This window comes from Momordica charantia (assembly GCF_013281855.1).
Source record: "Momordica charantia cultivar OHB3-1 chromosome 9 unlocalized genomic scaffold, Mcharantia_2.0 BLBB01000009.1, whole genome shotgun sequence".
Taxonomy (NCBI): domain Eukaryota; kingdom Viridiplantae; phylum Streptophyta; class Magnoliopsida; order Cucurbitales; family Cucurbitaceae; genus Momordica; species Momordica charantia.
In genome coordinates, this window is record NW_028275167.1 from 22,765,449 (window position 1) to 22,772,317 (window position 6,869).

The window sequence follows — 6,869 nt, forward strand, 5'->3', positions numbered from 1 at the left end:
TTAAGAAAATAAGCATCATCAACCCTTAAAAAACTTATGAAAACCATCAAGAAAATTGGAACACCGTGGCCAGTACCGAATCAAAAAATTAGTATCCATAAAACCATAAGGAAAAAATTCCAATATACAAAGATCAGGACCATGGACTACACAAAATCTATAAGAGAGATGCATAAACAAAAAAAAAAAAAAAAAGAACCTTATGCATAATTGTCTTAAGATTGTAGGAGAAATATGCATAGAAAACTTAAGGAAACACAAAATTAAAAATTCGAACCCAACGTAGCGTTATTTTCTTAAGACAATTTTGTTTCCTTTACGATGCTCAAGGTTTCATGAACAATTGTCTCCTAGGATATGGTGGATATACCAACCTGTGAATGCAGCACTTCACACACAAGACTCAACGAAGTCACAGTATTTAAGTACTCGTACAGAGGAAAAGAGCGAATTTTGAAGGATGATTTTTTTATATATCAAAACTGAGAAGAACCACGTATCTATAGACTATTTGTGGTCATTCAAATAATCATATCTTTTCATGTAAGGTTATGTCCTTTAACTTACACAAAAGACGCACCCGTTCATGAAAAGTTGTGATTCTTCATTTTTAACAAAAATAATTTTATTCAAAAAATTCCAACAATTATTTGATTGAGAAAACTTTAAAAGGTTTATTTCTAAACCGTTCCAAGTGCTTTTATTGAAATAATTGGAGATTTGGCAAAATGGGGTAAAAAAAAAAATAATAGGAATTTATTTGCAAAAGTAGCAACTACTTTTTAATTTTGCAAAGATAGCAAAATCTGAGCTTCAACTCACACATAATGATTTAAAAGTCCAAAATGAATACGGAGCCCATATAATGATATATACATGATATATATCAATGATATACTCAAACATTAATGATATATACATGATATATATCAATGATATACTCAAACATATATACCAAATTTGATATACGTGACTTGAAATACCAATGATCATATATCTAATTTGATATACCATTAGTATGCTTAATTTGATGGACAACTGATACACCTGATTGTGAGTGTTGATGTGCCAGTGATATACCTAATAAACCTGATATGAATGCTAATATACCAATAATATACCAGATATATTACTCTCTTAACTTCTATCTTTGTTGTGTTTAATTCTCTTATTAAATTGTGTTGTTTTATTTATGGATTTTAGATAAAATTGCATGTTTTTTATAATCTACATGCCTATCTTATGTACCTGATATGAGTGTTGATATACCATTGATATAAATAATTTGTTATATCAGTGAAGAAAGATAAATAACACTAATATACTTGATTATGAGTGAACCAATTGTCTACCTTAATATGAATGTTCATATACCAATGATATACCTTATATATACTTGACTTGATATGTCATTTATTATTAGGTAAAACTGAGGTGCCACACGTTGTAAGCCAATCCAAACACGTGGGCCGGGTCAAAAAATAACCATTAAAGATCGAACGAACCGGACCCAATTTGGAGCACACGTGGACCTCTTGTACGAAGGACGATCAACAGGTAGGGTGCTGTCACTCTATACTCAAACTATGATAACCCAAAGCGTCGTCACACCTCCATTTGCGGTACAGAGGAGAAAAGAGGGATGTTGGGGTCCCCACGAATCCCAAGCACAACATGGGTTCAACATACCATCTCACTCCTTACACAAGAAAACCTAACTTCTGTCTCTGCGTATATAAGTAGAATAGCAGCTTTAGTCAAGGTAAGTCTTCGTCCCTTACATAACTCCTTGTGAGAATTCGATACATACCTTCAAGCAGAATATCACCCTCGAGATTATTTCTACTCTATTTGTTTCATACCCATCTGTTCTTAATTTGAGTTATAACTCAAGCATCATAATGCATTTGACAGAGCTCTACACTGGTATACAATAATTGCTAAGGTTGTGTTCGCTTTAAAAGAACAACAATTAACGAATTAAGAATCATTTTTCTTCATTCCAATTCTCATTGTTTACTATATCAAACACACAGAACAATAATAAATAGTATCAACTGGCATCTTTCCATTTTTAATTCTAAAATAGATTTTGAGACTTAGAATTTTAGTAATTTCATTCCCACACTATAGTATAGATTTACATTATTCCAAATACTTTTCGTTTATTTGTTCTACCAGCCATGATTACTTAGAACATGCAAATATATCATTTACAATTCGGTGAGATTGGTTTTTTTTTTTTTTACATAAGTTGCATGAGGTTCGACAAAAATTTATTTTGGCGGCACGGTATTTTGTTTTTCAGTGCAATCGGTGCAAGTTCGTTTGGTGCATTGTATTTTGTTTTTCGGTGAAATCAGTGCAAGTTCTTACGTGTCTTTTTTGGGTTACGGTGTTTGGTAAAAAAGGATATCGTTGTTTTGATCCAATTAGTAAAAAATTGTACATCTCTCGTCATGTTCTGTTTTTAGAGCATATTCTTTTTTTCTCAATTCCCGCTAGTTCTTATAATTTAACAGATCTCATTGAAATTGATCCTTTCAATACCAACATTGAAGAAGCTTCTCCCACTACTTCAACTGCTCCTACTAATAGTTCAACATAATATGATATTTTGGTTGTTGAGACATCTACATCTCATTCTCCACTTCCTATGATCGCTCAGTCATCTTCTGAGGTTGTGGATGCTCCTCCACTTCGCCAGTCTACTCGTGTTCGTAAGTCCATTAAGCTACCAGATTTTGCTTATTCGTCTTATTCTAGTTCTTTTGCTTCCTTTTTTAATTATGTTCATTGTCTCTCTGAACCTTCATCCTTTAGAGAGGCTGTTTGTGATCCATTTTGGCAGAATGCTATGGCTGAGGAACTTACTGCTCCACATCAGACTCACACATGGGATTTGGTAATGCCACTACTTGGAAAACGTACAATTGGCTTTCGTTGGGTCTATAAGATCAACATGAAATCTGATGGATCTATTGAACGATACAAGCCTCGGCTTTTTGCTAAAGGTTACTCCCATGAATATGTCATGGATTATGAAGAAACATTTGCCACTATTGCAAAAATGACGACTGTCCGTACTATGATTGCATTGGCTTCTATTCGCCGATGGAAAATATATCAGATGGATGTCAAGAATGCCTTTTTGAACGGTGACCATCATCAAGAAGTTTATATGAGTCCTCCTCCTGGCATCGCCCACCAATCCAGTGAAGTTTGTAGGCTTCATAAAGCACTTTATGGGCTCAAACAAGCACCTCGTGCTTAGTTTGAGAAGTTCTCCACGGCTGTCACTTCGCTTGGTTTTATCCCTAGCTATCATGATTCCGAATTGTTTGTCAAATGTACAGGTGCAGGACGTATTTTGTTGTCTTTGTATGTTGATGACATGATCATTACTGGTGACGGATGTGATGGAATAGAATCTTTAAAATTAGAGTTCTCTCGTTGTTTTGCTATGAAAGACTTGGGTATGTTGCGATACTTTCTCGGCATTGAGCTTGCACATTCTGCAAAAGCTTATCTCTTATCTTAGTCAAAGTATATAACCGATCTGTTTGATCGTGCGCGTCTCACTGACAATAGGATTGTTGATACTCCACTTGAGCCAAATGTCCGATATTCGTTGTCGGACGATCTTCCTTTACCTTATCCTAGTTTATATCGTACTATTGTTGGAAGCTTAGTCTATCTTACTGTGACTCGCCCAGACATTGCTCACGTTGTTCATATGGTTAGTAAGTTTGTCACTGCTCCCACTACAGTTCATTGAGCCGTTGTTCTTCATATTCTCAAGTATCTTCGAGGCACTCAGTTTAAAAGTCTCTTGTTTTCCTCCACGTCCTCTTTAGACTTGCGTGCTTACTCAGATTCTGATTGGACTAGTGATCCTACTGATCGCAAGTCAACCACTAGATTTTGTATTTTCTTTGGCAATTAACTCATTTCGTGGAAGAGTAAGAAACAAGATGTTATTTCTCAGTCTTCTACAGAAGCTGAGTATCGTGCCATGGCCTCGACTACTTGCGAAATTGTTTGGTTACGTTGGCTTCTTGCGGATATGGGCGTTTATCTTCATCATCCTACTCCATTATATTATGATAATCAAAGTGTCATTCAGATTACGCACAATCCAGTTTTTCATGAGCGAACCAAGCATATTGAGATTGATTGTCACGTCACTCGTTATCATCTTCAACATGGCACCATCACTTTGCCTTTTTTTCCTTCTTCTGTATAGATTGCAGATACGTTTATTAAGTCACACTCTACTTCACGCTTCCAGTTTTTATCTGACAAACCCTCAATGCTTATAGCTATAGCATCGGGAATTTGAGGGGGAATGTGAGATTATATTATTAGATTATGCTTAGATTATATTATTTGAATTACATTTTCTATTTGATAATTATGATTTCAGATTATTTTAGTAATAAATAGGTAATTGGGTCTGTATCTTTTCTTTATTCTATTTAATGAAACCCTATTTATTATTCTCTCTTTTCTCTCCTCCTAAAAGTTAACAGAGATTACTGATTTTCTACTCTATTTGCTTTATATCCATCTGCTCCTAACTTGAGTTTTAAATGCATTCGATCTATAATTTGTAAGGTCATATTCTCTTTAAAAGAACGAAAATAAGGAAATAAGAACAATTTTTCTTCATTCCAATTCTCATTTCTTAATGATCATATCAAACACCGAGTAATAAATAGGATCGATGGGGATCTTTCCATTTTCAATTCTAAAATAGATTTGGAGACTTAGAATTTTAGTAATTCCATTCCCGCACTATAGTGTAGATTTACATTGTCCCAAATACTTTTCTGTTTCTTTATTCTCCAAGGCATGATTATTACTTAGAACATGCACAAAGAGGACACATCACACAAACATTTATTTAAACATAATAAACTTGGTACATAACATAGTAAACTCCAATACTCCACAGTGTGCTTCTTAATTCCCTTTCATAAGATGAGCATCAATGTCTTTGGATATGCCGACACAAAGCTCAAGCAAGGAACATGAATCTGGAATGTCCTCATGAAGTTTCTCATATTCCATAGTCCAGTGAACCACACATCCCTTAGCTTTTGGAATAGCTTGGATCGTATACTTGAAGCTTTTATAATGCTCCAAAAGGTCTCCTTCTATCACTCTAAAAGTGATTGAATTCGTTTCCTCGTCTACAGCTTCAATCATATCCTTTCCCACTTTAGCCTTTCCATCTACAGTATAAAATAGTACAAAAATTAATGTGCATGAGCTAGGGTTTAAAGTAAGAAATGAGGGCTCGTTTGATAACAATTTGTTTTGGGTTGTTCTAAAAAATTATGTTTGTTTGTACCATTTCTTTAGTATGTAGTTTGTCACCTCTATCCAAAACAAATTTGAATTATTAGCCATAAAAACAAGTTTTGTAAATCTAATTTTTTTTTAATTTGACTTAGATGTTAGGTTACAACACTATTTTGGCCTCTGTATATCGATCTTTTGTTCATTTTTGTCCCTGTACTTTCAAAATGTTTGTTTTGTTTGGTCCCTATAGTTTAAAAAATTGAACCTGTTGTCCCTTTATTTTATTTTTAATCTCATTTTTTTCTACCTTAATTTTCAACACGACACTACACTCAATATATATTTATTGAAATGCAACCATAATTTTATATTAAATGGGTTTCAATACGTATAAAATTTGTTTTAAAAATTTTCAAATCACGCATCAAAATGGTCTATTTTAAGTACGAAAACTAAAATGAACCAAAATTGAAAGTATAGAGATAAAAATGAATATTTTGGAAGTAAAGGGATCAAAATGAATCGAAACTCAAAAGAATACATACATCCGAGTAGTAGTTGTGTAAGCTTAATTTTCAAAAACAAAAAACAATGAACAAAGTAGTTATGAAACGAGAGTAACCCCATTGTTTTTTTTATCTTCTGTTTTTTAAAATTGAACTTATAAACACTACTTTTACCTTTTTTTTAGCATCTACTTGTATAAACCGTTTTAAAAATCTAATTAGATATATTTTGAAGAAAAAAAAGTTTCACCAAAACTTTTTTTTGTTATTGAAACTGTTTAAAAAGTTTAGATGTGTTTTCAAGAAGGGTGAAAATTTACTGAATAAATTGTACTAATAAAATATAATTTTAACGAAACAGTTATGAAACAGCCCGATTCTAAAAAATAAAAAACATAGAAACAAACCATGGAAGAAGTTCCAACAGACGATAGATCCAACTCGCCCCAATCACCCTTGTGCAACTCACAACCTTGTACTTTGTCCCCAGAAGCATTGGAAATGTGGTGTGGTCTCCTGTGGATCAGTTGATGAAACTTTGAGGCTGGAGATTTGATTCCTATATCAGCTTCCAACTTCCCACAGAGGGTCATTGTATTTGGGTTGGAATGTAAGTCGCTGTAATTGAAGTTTAAACAGACAATGTTTTGCCAAGCATGCAGGTTTTGACACTTCTTTATATAGAGGAGGTTTACTCTCACATGATTCAATGTATGTCATGTCATAGTAAAGAGAGTCCATAAGTCATCCCTCGTGGGACCTAATATTGCGTCCACAATTAGAATTATAAATGAAGACGAAATACACATTTGGTTATTGAAGTTTGGAATAAGTACGTATTCTATCTATGAAGTTTGAGATGCGGTTCTAAATGGTTCCTAACCGTTAGTTGACTAATGTTAAAATAACGTGGAAGTTAAATTTATGACTGTATTCTATTGATTTGGAATTAACGAGAGAGGAGATGGAGATAAGGTCCGCGGCCAGTGGTAAACTCAACAACAGAGGGGAAGGGAAGAAGAGGGTGAAATGAGAGATAATCTGAAAGATAATAAT

At 33.7% G+C, this 6,869-nt stretch overlaps 1 pseudogene across 1 annotated transcript; it reads right to left on the reverse strand.

Annotated features, from left to right (window-relative positions):
- Positions 1 to 4,711: 4,711 nt before the first annotated feature.
- Positions 4,712 to 6,460, reverse strand: LOC111022524 (MLP-like protein 31; annotated as a pseudogene). Its single transcript, XR_015787278.1, has 2 exons — positions 6,221 to 6,460; positions 4,712 to 5,237 (listed from the first exon to the last, which is right to left on the reverse strand). The product of XR_015787278.1 is annotated as an MLP-like protein 31 (transcript).
- Positions 6,461 to 6,869: the final 409 nt, after the last annotated feature.